At 41.2% G+C, this 14604-nt stretch overlaps 1 protein-coding gene across 5 annotated transcripts in view; it reads right to left on the reverse strand.

The window, feature by feature from the left end:
- Positions 1–14604, reverse strand: part of ANK3 (ankyrin 3) — a 540818-nt gene that overhangs the window by 425031 nt on the left and 101183 nt on the right. The gene's annotated exons all lie outside the window — the stretch shown is intronic.

The following is a 14604-nucleotide window of genomic DNA, read 5'->3' on the forward strand; positions in this document are numbered from 1 at the left end:
AAAGTTTACTTTCATGAACACTAGCTACAAGACTGCTGTTAAAAATATGGCATATTCATATAACATCCTTTTGCTAAGTATTCAACAGCTGTTCTGAGTATAATACAGAACCCTGAATGAGGAAACCATCTTTTGAAACATCCCCATTATGCCGCATGACCATTTTAAAAAACTAAACAATTGCTCTTATCCTTTCTTTAAAGACCCTTTAAAGTCTTCCAATAACTCTTGTCTAAATTGTATAAACAAATTAAGTAATTTAACATTTTCTATTTTAGGGGATAAAAACCTGTCTGAGAATATTTATAACCAGGGCACTCTTCAGACACCAGTAATTAGAAGACCGAGTCTCCCTGCTACAGTAGATAAATCTTCTACATTCATTTGCCAATTAAATTGTTCAATTATTGGAAAATATTAATACATGAAAATATTTCCCCTGCCATATCTCTAGGTGGCAAATGACACTGAGTTGTATGCAAGTTAAGCTGAGGATGCTCTAGCTAGAAAGTGTCCTGTAGAAAAACTGTACTGAAGAGAAAACATTTTAGTTGCTTCCATGGTCATTTGTCTTTATATCACTGACACGTTTGATTAACAATATATGAATATAAGGTAACATGAACAAAGAATACTGAAATATTCAGAAAAGATCCAAGCTAAATTCTGTGAAAAATAAGTAAATATACAACTAAGGATTTAAACACATTTAAGGATTTCAGGGATCTTAATCATATGTTTGAAATAACTGGACAAGTGTTTTAAAGATGGATTGGCATCCTTATACTTATATTTTCTTAATGCAAGTTAGGCTTTTAAAGTAATTTCTTTTTTTTTTTTTTTTTTTTAGGATTTCATTAAAGAGTCGGTCCTCGGGCCGGTTTTGTTCAATATCTTCATTAATGATCTGGAGGATGGTGTTGATTGCACCCTCAGCAAGTTTGCAGATGACACTAAACTGGGAGCAGAGGTAGATACGCTAGAGGGTAGGGATAGGATACAGAGGGACCTAGACAAATTAGGTGATTGGGCCAAAAGAAATCTGATGAGGTTCAACAAGGACAAGTGCAGAGTCCTGCACTTAGGATGGAAGAATCCCATGCACCGCTACAGACTAGGGACCGAATGGCTAGGCAGCAGTTCTGCAGAAAAGGACCTAGGGGTTACAGTGGACAAGAAGCTGGATATGAGTCAACAGTGTGCCCTTGTTGCCAAGAAGGCCAATGGCATTTTGGGATGTATAAGTAGGGGCATTGCCAGCAGATCGAGGGACGTGATCGTTCCCCTCTATTTGATATTGGTGAGGCTTCATCTGGAGTAGCGTGTCCAGTTTTGGGCCCCACACTACAAGGAGGATGTGGAAAAATTGGAAAACATCCAGCGGAGGACAACAAAAATGATTAGGGGACTGGAACACATGACTTATGAGGAGAGGCTGAAGGAACTGGGATTGTTTAGTCTGCGGAAGAGAAGAATGAGGGGGGATTTGATAGCTGCTTTCAACTACATGAAAGGGGGTTCCAAAGAGTAGGAATCTAGACTGTTCTCAGTGGTAGCAGATGACAGAACAAGGAGTAATGGTCTCAAGTTGCAGTGGGGGAGGTTTAGGTTGGATATTAGGAAAAACTTTTTCACTAGGAGGGTGGTGAAGCACTGGAATGCATTATCTAGGGAGGTGGTGGAATCCCCTTCCTTTGAAGTTTTTAAAGTCAGGCTTGACAAAGCCCTGGCTGGGATAATTTAGTTGGGGATTGGTCCTGCTTTGAGCAGGGAGTTGGACTAGATGACATCCTGAGGTTCCTTCCAACCCTGATATTCTATGATTCTATTGCCCTTATATAAATCCATGGTACACCCACATCTTGAATACTGCATACAGATGTGGTCCCCTCATCTCAAAAAAGATACAGTGGCATTAGAAAAGGTTCAGAAAAGGGCAACTAAAATGATTAGGGGTTTGGAACAGGTCCCATATGAGGAGAGATTGAAGAGGCTAGGACTTTTCAGCTTGGAAAAGAGGAAACTAAGGGGAGATATGATAGAGGTATACAAAATCATGAATGGTGTGGAGAAAGTGAACAAGGAAAAGTTATTTACTTGTTCCCATAACATAAGAACTCAGGGCCACCAAATGAAATTAATGGGTAGCAGGTTTAAAACAAATAAAAGGAAGTTCTTCACTCAGCGCACAGTCAATCTGTGGAACTCCTTGCCTGAGGAGGTTGTGAAGGTGAGGACTATAACAGGGTTTAAAAGAGAACTGAATAAATTCATGGAGGTTAAGTCCATTAATGGCTATTAGCCAGGATGCATAAGGAATGGTGTCCCTGTTTGTCAGAGGGTGGAGATGGATGTCAGGAGAGAGATCACTAGATCATTACCTGTTAGGTTCACTCCCTCTGGGGCACCTGGCATTGGCCACTGTCGGTAGACAGGATACTGGGCTCAATGGACCTTTGGTTTGACCCAGTATGGCCATTCTTATGTTCTTATGTTAAGCCTCAACAAAGCCTATGAGGTAAATATTTTCATCCCCCTTTTACAGATAGGCAAGCTGAGGTGTAGAAAAGTTAAGTGGCATGGCCTAAGTCACACAACACAGTATGTCAATGGAAGAGATAGGAAGAGAGCCCGAGAGTCCTGACTTTATTCCTCTGTCCTAAACATCAGACAAACACACTCTTTAGATAAATAATTTTACCTTTTTAAATTCCAGATAAAGATCTTTTCTGTGTTATCTGTGACCATTTAATACGGCAATACAAACATTTCTGATTCCCTTTTATTATTATGAATACAAGCCCCAACACAGCAACCTGAACTGCTATGCGGAAAAAAGGCTAATACTCCCAATTCTCCACGGTGTTCTGGGCATGTCTTCAAAGGACTGAATATCCAGCTCGCCCTGAAGTCACAGCATCATGGGAACCACTCCACATTGTGCAGAATCTGTCCCATAGTCCTGTCTTCAGAAGAGCAATGATATGCTTGTTCCGTTTATGAAATGATTAATTAAATTATGCTTTTCCCGTTGCCATTCCTTTTTTATTTTAGCTCCATGATTTGAGAGCTACTCTAATCTCTTAGGCTGAAATCTGCAAGAAGACTCAGTCTTTTTGATTACTAGTGTCTGAAGAGTGCCCTGGTTATAAATATTCTGAGACAGGCTTTTATCCCCTAAAATAGAAAATATTACATTAAATTGTTTATACAACTTAGACAAGAGTTATTGGAAGACTTCCAAGGGTCTTTAAAGAGGATAAGAGCAATTGTTTTGTTTTTTTTAAATGGTCAAGCAGCATAACGGGGATGTTTCAAAGGATGGTTTCCTCATTCAGGGTTCTATATTATACTCAGAACAGCTGTTGAATACTTAGCAAAGGGATGTTACATGAATATGCCATATTTTTAACAGCAGTCTTGTAGCTATTGTTCATGAAAGTAGACTTTTGAAATGAAATATATGGCCAAGTAGCAGTGGTCAGTGAGATCTTGGTACCTAACTTACTTGGGTTTAATTTGAAAATCTCATTAATGTAACATCTGCACACTCTCTTACTATGCTAAGATATCACTTCTTCCACACACATTTCATACAAAAAAAATCCTTCATGCCATTTTAAAGTCACTCAAATTAATACAAATCATAAATTTGACCCATATATTTCTTCATAAGATTTCAAGTAATCAATTAGTAGATCAGAAAGAGAAAATAGAACAGATAAAAATTAAGTAGTGCCTCAGCACATAAAGTAAAATATGTTGGCATCACTAGATACCCATTCCATTGGTGAAAGTTATTAGAGTTTGGGAAGTGTAGTAAGATTATCTTTGGTGGTGCTCGTTTTTTTAACATTTGTTCTTTATATTACCTCATTTAAATGGAACTAAGAACGTAACTGATAAAACTATTTATTATACATTGTTTTGTGAATGACATCTAGAAAGGAAAGAGGAGAGCTACATCTTACAGGATCTGTTTATTTTGACACTGATCTAAACTATCAAACTAAAAAACTACCCAACACACAGACAAGATTCAACCATACAAAAATATGTACCTGTCACCTAGAAAGAAGCTACTAATTACACTTATTTAATAAAAAGAAAAGGAGTACTTGTGACACCTTAGAGACTAAAAATTTATTTGAGCATAAGCTTTTGTGAGCTGCAGCTCACTTCATCGGATGCATTCCATTATTAAATAGTAGTTTTAAAAAACTATGCAACACAAACTGAGTTCACCAAAGATGGTGAAGCATTATAATTCTCCTCATGCACCACTTTCACAAAATGCTGGTTCTTTTTAAAAAAAAAAAGCCAATCAAATCCTTGTTTATATCACAAATTTCTAATGCGCTATAGAAATCTCTTAACAATCACCAAGTCCCTCCAAAGTATGAAGCTGAAAGTACATCTGTGATGATAACACTTAATTTAAAGTGTCTTAAATACGCTTAGCTATGCATTTAATTTAGACCTAATAAGAGACTGTATATATTACATATTAAAGAAATATCAGTAACAAGTATCACAACCTGTAATACTTTAGGCATAGTCATATATGCAGTCATTGCCCCTCTTATTCAATATGTATACTGGGCTGTTAAAGGGTGTTAGTGAGGATGCTTGGGCTATTTTTTTTTAAATAATTTTATTTTCAGTATGCTGAAGACCCTCAACTTTATGTCTTTATCTCAATTGATCCTGCGAAGACAATTCAGAGACTGACCTAGGAGCCTCGTTGGGATAACAGCATGGGTAAGAATGAACTGGCCAACGACCTTTCTGAATAAGAAAGAAGTGATGTTGGCAAGTTGGAACAAACAAGAAATGGCAGCTTATCATCTGCCCCAAACCTGAGGGTGTTTAACTTCTGTTCGTAATTTGAGACTATAACTTGGTAGTTTGATTAGACCAACATCTACACTTAAGAGCTGAAGTCGCAGTAATAGTCAAACAGTGGCATTTCACCAATTGTGCCTGGCCAGACAGATATGACCATGTCATTTAGATGTGAATCTTACACCATCATTCATGTCTTTGACAGTTGGAGGTTACACTATTGGAATGCATCCTACATTGAACTGCCTGTTAAATCTATTTGGAAGCTGGATCTGCTTGGACCATCTTATAGACAGCACAACACCTGTGATTTGGGATCTGCATTGATTTACCTGTGTACTTAGGGTTTTGACCTGTAAAGCCCTAAATGGCCTAAGATTGGCCACCTAACAGTTTACCTCTCCACCCAGGACACACTGACATGCTTGGTGGGGTAGGATATGATTATGAGCTTGGTAGAAGAGATGAGATGATTGAACTGAATATTTGATTTTTGTAATGTTAAATAATTGGCAGGCTGCTCTGAACCCAGTTATCGGTACTTATTTTTATAAATCAAAATAAAATATAGTGTACATGACACACTTTAGATCTGGAACATCTTAGCACCTATGGAGGTCTGTAGCAGTGAAGCCCACTTAATGCTATCACGATTGTGACGGGATCCCCATGTGCAGCCTGGGACCGCTGTACCCCCTTAACACTCTCCAGCCTGTGCAGACTCCCACAATGCCTTACTAGTGACAAGCAGCAAGCCCCTCCAGGCACTGTTATCACTCAGCACAACCGCATGTGGAGCCCCACACCCAGCTAGATTGCATGAATCCTCCCATAATCACACAGGGAAAGGAACCAGCTAAATCCCCCTGACTCCCAGCACTGTACCTCAGGAATATATCCAGGTGTGCTGGAACAATTTGTATAGTGGGGGTGCTGAGAGCCATTGAACCACACTGTAAACCCTGTATAAAATGGAAAGCACTTCAAGCCAGGGGGTGCAGCAGCACCCCCAGCACCCGTAGTTCCACCACCTCTGAATATACTATCTTGCACTGCTCAAGATGGGCAGTGCAAATTTATTAATTGGTTCACCACTTCATCAATGGAAAGTGGATATACACTAGCCTTTGCAAACCTGAGCAGTTTTGCCATACACGTCATACAAACTCAAAGATAAACAGTAAAACAAATGTATTGACTACAAGAGAGAGATTTTAAGTGATCATAAGCGATAGGCAAAAAGTCAGAGTTATTTACCAAAAGAAAAGAAAATATAAGTATGCAGTCTAAACTCTCAACCCTATTAGACTGGGCAACATCTAGATTAAGCAGTTTTTCTCACCCCACTGGATATTGCAGTTCATAGTACACAGATTTCACCCTTGAAACCTGGGCCAGTCTCCTCTGTTGGAGTCTTAAGTCTTCTCAGTGTCCTTGTTACTTGCAGCATAGGTGCGGGCAGGAGAAAGGCGAAGCATGGACCCCTGTGTTTTGTTTTGTACCCTCAGTCCAATGTGCTTGGAGAACACAAGTCCAGGCATGTCTGGTGGCCATTGCTGAGTCCCCAGGCAAGGTTGAGCAATTCCCCTGGTGTGATCTTATGCGGGTGAGTCATTGAAATGTAACTCCCTTGATGGACAATGGCTGTTGATGGTTGTTTGACACCTCGCCTGGCATTGGTTACTCTCCTTGCTGTTGTCTCTGGGGAGCTAAGATCTGGCTGATTTCCCAACTTACAGCATGTTTTAGTGACAACCATACAAAACAATCTCATAACTTCATATGCACTACAGATATACATATTTAGATAAAACAGGGACTTTGGGCTAATAACCACCTTTTCCTTGATACCTCACATGGCATGATTATATGTAATAATATCACAATTACATACAGATGAGGAATATGGAGGTTTCAAGACACTCCCCCAAGGTATAGTATGTCACAATGATATCAGTCATGGACTCTGCCTTGGAGAGAGAAAGGTGGAATGTGTCATATGTGACAAAACATAGCCACATCACTTAATGCACCTCTGGAAGGTGCTCAGATACTATCTTGGTGAGGGCAGTATAAGAACCAGAGCAGAACAGAGTAGACTAAATGGTTACCATCAGGAACTACCACAATGCCAAACAGTATAATAACTGACAGACTTTCAGCTTACATCAAACAAAATGTTTCAAACATTGCTAAAAGTTAAGATGGGAAAATAAAGACGAATCTCAGTTCCTCAGACCAAAGAGGAAAATCAAAGAGTAGGAAACAGTCCAAAATAATTCTCAGAAAACTAGTTTGGTTTAAAATTCTGGTGTTTCTCTAGATCAAGATTATTCTCAAAGAAGCAAGCTCATTTTTGTAGCTGTAGGACTTTCAATTTAAACAACAAATGAAAGGGTTGTCATTCACTCTAACTTCTTCAAATCTGATTGCACCTTCTGTAATAGTTATTTTCAAAATGATTAATGTTTTACAGTGCAATCACACAAGGCCTTTATATCGTTTTCTACAAGGATAATATAAAAATGCAATCTGATTAGCTTTCATTTCAGTCACAAAGGTAATATTATTCAGGAAGTTGGTATACAAGTTCTAGCACTAGATAAATGTCAGCAAGAAAATGTTTTTACCAGTAAAATTTAAATACTTAAATAGTCACTGATCTTTTGAAAGCAGCTGTTTTTAAAGCTATTTAAACTGCCACTGTCAATCTTATTTTGTTTTAGTCAGTAAAACAAAATATGCAGATCTAGAAACCTTATCTATGGTATCCTACATTCATGGTTATTAAAACAACGTTTTTCTGAATAGCTATACTTTAGAATTTAAGTATTTCTATTATAAAAACACATTTTTTTCAGGATTTTACAATTCTGCCAAAAATATGTAAGCAGGGTCTGAATGAATTATTCCCTGACGGCTAGCTGGGATGGCGAGATATTCTTGTAAATACAGTTTGCTCCTGCTCTGCTTAGATATCCAGCAGATAGAGTGGTGTGTTGCTCAAAGTAATCAACTTTGGCTGGTGTTGAATTACAAATCACTTTAGCAGGGGTAGTGTAATGCTGTTACCAATGTTGTGATTATTGTATGAATAAACGGGTGCGGAACTGTACTTAAGCTCTCCCAAATGAGGGGGTCACCCTCAGATGAAAGGACCTCGTTAAACCAGGAGCCCGAATGCCAGAGGCCTGTGAAAGAAAGAGAGGTAGGGACAGGTGTCTCAGCCACGAGGTGTGGACCCTCTCCCAAGGGTCCTCCCTGAATTAGTGTAGCCTTTTCTCTCTCTCTCTCTCTCACACACACACACACACACACACACACACACACACACACTGTTCCAAGAAAGAGATAAATAGGCTTCACTAGTAGCCTCTTTGTTATTTTAAATGCTCAGTCAGAGCTGAAATCAGTTGTGGTAGGACTGTGTTTCTGCCCAGCCTGCAAAGAGCTGAAAATTACTAGGAGACTGATGTGCAGAGGTCACAGTAGAGAGGCAGGTGGAGCAGAAGGTGACTGTCGGCTGGTGAAAGAGTGACTGGTGAGGCAAAGAGATGCAGTGAGTGGCCAGCAGGGTGGCTGGCAGAGAGGGCCAGAGCAGAGCTCCGCAGAGAGGCACTGCAATCAGCCGGTAGGGCTCCGGCAGAGTGGGGCGCCGAGTGAGTGCCCGAGCAGTGGAGTGAATAAGGTGCCTTTTTACACACACACCCTCCAACCAGGGTGGGAGGTGAACTCTGCATATGCACCTCTGACCTCTGGGTCTGCACTGACCAAGGACAGCTGTGAGTGGGGTGCAGAGAAGGGCTGGGCACATTAAAGGGACTTTTGGGTTGCTGGCCTTAAAATTCTGAGGGGAAAAGGACGCTGCCCAACTTACCTGGGGGTGGGTCTTTTGCTCATGGTTTATGTTTATGAACCCTGTTTGTGGTGTTTTACCACATTAATGCAGAGTTACTTCCCTCCTTTTACTAAAAGTTTCTTTTCTACACTCAGACTCTGTGCTTGCGAGTGGGGAAGTATTGCCTCTCAGAGGCGCACAGGGATGCTGTGTAATTTTCCCAGGTTACTGGGTGGGGCCTTGAGCTGGTTCTGTGTTGTATTGATGGAAAGGAACCCCTAGATATTGAATCTGGCCCTGGTTGCTTCTGGCTCTCCCTGGCAGAAGGGTTACAAATACAATCACCATTGAAAGTTTGGTACAAGGCCTCAGAACAGAAGTACTTAAATGAAAAATAAATTTGTTTAAAACTGAAGCTTTTTGATTGGGGGCGTGCCTCATGAAACTCAAAGTCCTTCAGTGTAAAAATTAAACTTTTCAAGTTAGTTGCTTAAAAGGTGGACTAAACAGAGGTGATATAATTATGTTTACAGCACCTGTCTACATATGTAACAACTGCATTTCACAATTATTTTAAAAATTGTTATTCCTTTTGGTGCATTTATAGTTAACATGCACATATGCAATATCTTGCAGAGATTACATTTTTGGTTTATTTAAGTACCCATGCTGAAATTGACAGTCTTAGAGTTTATCAGGTCAATAAAGCAAAGATTAAAGCTCCATAAGTACACATTGACAGGCTACACGATAACAGCTCTGTTTATCTTGTCATTCAATGGATTAAATATGCAGCACAGAGTGCACTGTCATGATAGGTTATAAGAACTCCCCATATATTCAGCTTTAAATCTGTAAAAGCTAGAATTTCAGCTTGGAGACTTGGAATTAACAAAATAATGAAAACCTATTCTGCCAAGACAGAGGAAGAAATAGCTTCCTTCTAGGCTGTTTTTGCATTTTGTATTACACAAATCTCTATGGATTTTAATTTCTTGGTTTGTTAAGAATAAACCAACATAGAAATGAAAATGTTAACCTCCAAGAAATAAATTACTTGGATTTATGAAAATTAGTTAAATCTACAATGAACATTCTCAAAGATACCAATTACTAATTCTGAAAATTATTACAAATGCAATGAAGATTCACCAGGAGATTATAAAGAATAGAGTGTAGATCAATATGGTTTGTAAAAGTGCTATAACTAGTAAAATAATTTACACTGTTGCTGAAAATTAAAAAAAAAAAAACATACAAACTGTGATTTAACAATCCTTAGGACAAAACACCATATCTAAACTTGTCCTTACAAACATGGGCTCCATCCTGCAGACCCTTATGCATGTGCTTAACTGATATCCACAAGTAGTTCCATTGACCTCTCATGTAGGCAAAGGGATTACTCATGTTTGTAAAGTTAAACATACATGTTTGTAGATTAGAGGCTTTCGGGCTCAATCCTCCTCTTATTGAAGTCAATGTCATTTGCACTTCAATGGGAGCAGGATTGGTCCCCTTTAGGGCCTGAACCAACTCCCACTGCAATCATTGACTTAATAATGGTCCAACCCAGTTCCCATTTAACATCACTTTGTGCATGGGAGACTGTTTATCACCACTAAGGGATCCTCCTAATCTAGCGCATCTCCCAATTTTTCCTTTAAATTTCTCACACCAGCAGAGGCCTGTGTCTAACCAAATTTCCAGCTGCATCAAATGCTGGAGTCTGTCACTGTCACTCCTGAGCCAGCAATAAAGGTTACCACAGAGCAAGATAAGAAGTTCCTTGTCTCATCTACTGAGTGTGCTCCCCTCAACAGAGAACCCACTCTATTTGCTCCAGAAAAGGGGACTGATCTGGAGTCTCATTCTGAATACTGGGTGTAACCTAGGCAGGGTCAAATTCTCTAACCCCAAAACACAGACATTTGATGTGGTGTATGAGGAGCTGGCTTCTCTCTGGTTAGTATATTTATATTTTACCTGAAGTAGTGGAGCAGACTGCAAAAAACATATTACAAAGAGAAAAGCTAGCATTCGTCATCTTAGGAGGAGTCGCGGGACGTTGCCCAGGCTGTACGCCGGAAGGGTGGTGAAATGTTGACCTCAACTGAGGAGATCATTGAGAGGTGGAAAGAAAACTTTGAGGAACTCTTCAACCCGATGGACATGCCCCCCTTCTAGGAGGCCGCGCTGGAAACCTCCTGTGAGAACGGATCTATTTCTGATGCTGAGGTCGACATGGCAGTTCCTGCTTAGTGGTAAGACAGCAGGGGTGGATGAGATTCTCCCAGAGATGTTGAAGCCACTGGACAATATTGGGGTGTCGAGGTTAACGCGTCTATTCAATGTTGTGAGGAAGGCGGGTGCAGTACCTCTGGACTGGCAAACCAGGGTGGTCCCATCTTTAATAAAGGAGACCAGAGGGTGTGTTCCAACTATTGAGGGATCACACTCCTTAGCCTCCCTGGCAAAGCCTATGCCAGGGTGCTGGAGAGAAGATTACGCCCATTAGTTGAACCTTGGATTCAGGAGGAACAACGCGGATTCCATTCCAGACATGGAACAATGAATCAGCTCTTTGCTCTCTTGCAGATACTTGAGGGGTTATGGGAGTTTGCTAATCAGGTCTATCTTTGTTTTGTAGACCCGGAGAAGGCATATGACCATGTTCCCCAAGATGTCTTGTGGGAAGTGCTGGGGGAGTATGAAGACCCAGTGCTGCTTTTGTGTGCTATCCGGTCCCTCCATTCTCAGAGTGAGAGTTGTATTCGGATTCTTGGCATTAAGTAGAGTTCGTTCAAGGTGGGTATTGGACTCTGCCAGCGGTGTTTCTTGTCCTCACTCTTGTTTGTGATTTTCATGGACCAGATATCAAGGTGCAGCCAAGCCACAGAGTGCATCCTGTTTGGGGACTCGGAGGTAGCACCTCTGCTGTTTGCAAATGATGTTGTCCTTCTTGCTTCTTCAGACTGTGATCTCCAACGTGCACTCAAACATTTCACTGCTGAATGTGAAGCGGCTGGGATGAAAATCAGCACCTCCAAATCAGAGGTCATAGTCCTTTCCTGGAAGAAAGTGGACTGCTCTCTCCAGGTGAGGGGAGATCAGCTGCCCTTAGTGGATGAGTTCAGGTATCTAGGGGTCTTGTTCATAAGTGATGGCAAGCAGGAGCATGAGATCAACCAGCGGATTGGTGTGGTGATGCAGGCACTGTACCAATCCGTGGTGGTGAAGCAGGAGTAGAGTTCTTGGACAAAGCTCCCGGTTTACAGGTCACTCTACATCCCCATCCTTACCTATGGTCATGAACTTTGGGTAATGACCGAAAGGACAAGATTGCGGGAACAAGTGGTAGAAATGAGGTTTCTCTGCAGGGTAGGCTTACTCTCCGAGATAGAGTGAGGAGCTCAGATACTCAGGAGAGCCTCAGAGTAGAGCCACTACTCCTCCGGATCAAGAGGAGCCAGTTGAGATGATTCGGGCATCTGATAAAGATACCCCTTGGGAGGCTTCCATTGGAACTGTACCAGGCATGTCCTTCTATATGGAGGCCCTGAGGCTGACCCAGGACATGCTCGAGTGATTGTATTTCCCAGCTGCCCTGGGAACGCTGGGGAATCTCCCAGGAGGAGCTGGAATCTGTTGTGGAGGGAAAGGAAGTCTGGTCCTACCTATTCTCCATGCCGCCATCATGACTGTCGCCAGGATAAAGCAGCATAAAGGAAGGAGAAGGAAAAGAAGAGCTAGCATAAAAGTGTATTAATTAATATAGCAAGGGGGTAGCTTGATAGACAGATTACTCTAGAATCATAGTTTGAGCTCAATATGCAGTCTCACCTCTGTAAATTCAGGAATACATCCTTATTCATTTGTATGAGAGATTCCCATGACTAATGGGAGCTCCATGTACACAGAGAGAGGAAAATATATATTTGATTGTACGGTTCTTGTCTCATCTCCACTGGGGTCGGGGAGAAAGATACCAAAATCATAAAAATACTTTCCCAGTACGCTAACACTTCAGTGACCCAAACTTCAATCCTCTGAAATTCCCTGTTATCGAAAACTGTGACAGACTCCTCAAGCACCTGTTAAATCAATGGAAAATTAATTCAGTTACCTAACATTCTGAATTACATTAACATACACTCATGGTTGCACTGCAAAGTTACTAGTCCCAAATTACATGAGTAATTTCATTCCATTTTTTCCATTTGGAAAAAGAATATTTTTTTCTGTTGAAGTCCAGGATGCAGAGTCTATTCATAGAATCATAGAATCATAGAATATCAGGGTTGGAAGGGACCCCAGAAGGTCATCTAGTCCAACCCCCTGCTCAAAGCAGGACCAAGTCCCAGTTAAATCATCCTAGCCAGGGCTTTGTCAAGCCTGACCTTAAAAACCTCTAAGGAAGGAGATTCTACCACCTCCCTAGGTAACGCATTCCAGTGTTTCACCACCCTCTTAGTGAAAAAGTTTTTCCTAATATCCAATCTAAACCTCCCCCATTGCAACTTGAGACCATTACTCCTCGTTCTGTCATCTGCTACCATTGAGAACAGTCTAGAGCCATCCTCTTTGAAACCCCCTTTCAGGTAGTTGAAAGCAGCTATCAAATCCCCCCTCATTCTTCTCTTCTGCAGACTAAACAATCCCAGCTCCCTCAGCCTCTCCTCATAAGTCATGTGCTCTAGACCCCTAATCATTTTTGTTGCCCTTCGCTGTACTCTTTCCAATTTATCCACATCCTTCTTGTAGTGTGGGGCCCAAAACTGGACACAGTACTCCAGATGAGGCCTCACCAGTGTCGAATAGAGGGGAACGATCACGTCCCTCGATCTGCTCGCTATGCCCCTACTTATACATCCCAAAATGCCATTGGCCTTCTTGGCAACAAGGGCACACTGCTGACTCATATCCAGCTTCTTGTCCACTGTCACCCCTAGGTCCTTTTCCGCAGAACTGCTGCCGAGCCATTCGGTCCCTAGTCTGTAGCGGTGCATTGGATTCTTCCATCCTAAGTGCAGGACCCTGCACTTATCCTTATTGAACCTCATTAGATTTCTTTTGGCCCAATCCTCCAATTTGTCTAGGTCCTTCTGTATCCTATCCCTCCCCTCCAGCGTATCTACCACTCCTCCCAGTTTAGTATCATCCGCAAATTTGCTGAGAGTGCAATCCACACCATCCTCCAGATCATTTATGAAGATATTGAACAAAACGGGCCCCAGGACTGACCCCTGGGACACTCCACTTGACACCGGCTGCCAACTAGACATGGAGCCATTGATCACTACCCGTTGAGCCCGACAATCTAGCAGCTTTCTACCCACCTTATAGTGCATTCATCCAGCCCATACTTCCTTAACTTGCTGACAAGAATGCTGTGGGAGACCGTGTCTTTTCCTCAGATATAGCAACTGTCTCATCAAGTTGTTGGCCATCCATGCACACATCTTCCCAGGGCTCAAAACAGCAGAATCAACAAAGCCTTGACCAGTGAATTATGGTATGAAGGGAATTACTTGTGGCTGACACCAAAATAAATGGTTGCCTGTTATAAAGAGGAAAAGCAGATTCCTCTGGGTGCATGTTACATCTTTACTGTGGGCCTGTGCTATAACACTGATTAACTAACAGCCTTGACATACACTGGTCAGCGTGATCATGCTTATGACTGATGCAGCCCGCCTCTCCAAGCAACAATTTCAGTGATGTAAGTACTGCAACAGAATAAGTAGCATATGAAAAATAAAGCAATGGAATGATATTTCTAGTAGATTTTAAAATCTTAATGACTCCCTACTGAAATGCAATTATTGGTATCATGCACTACAGTTCATTATAACATTATTACAATATTTGTGTCATGAAGGTACATATAGGCATGTGCATGTGGGTTTTTCCACTGCCTT

The sequence above is a fragment of the Dermochelys coriacea genome, chromosome 7 (assembly GCF_009764565.3).
Source record: "Dermochelys coriacea isolate rDerCor1 chromosome 7, rDerCor1.pri.v4, whole genome shotgun sequence".
Classification (NCBI taxonomy): domain Eukaryota; kingdom Metazoa; phylum Chordata; order Testudines; family Dermochelyidae; genus Dermochelys; species Dermochelys coriacea.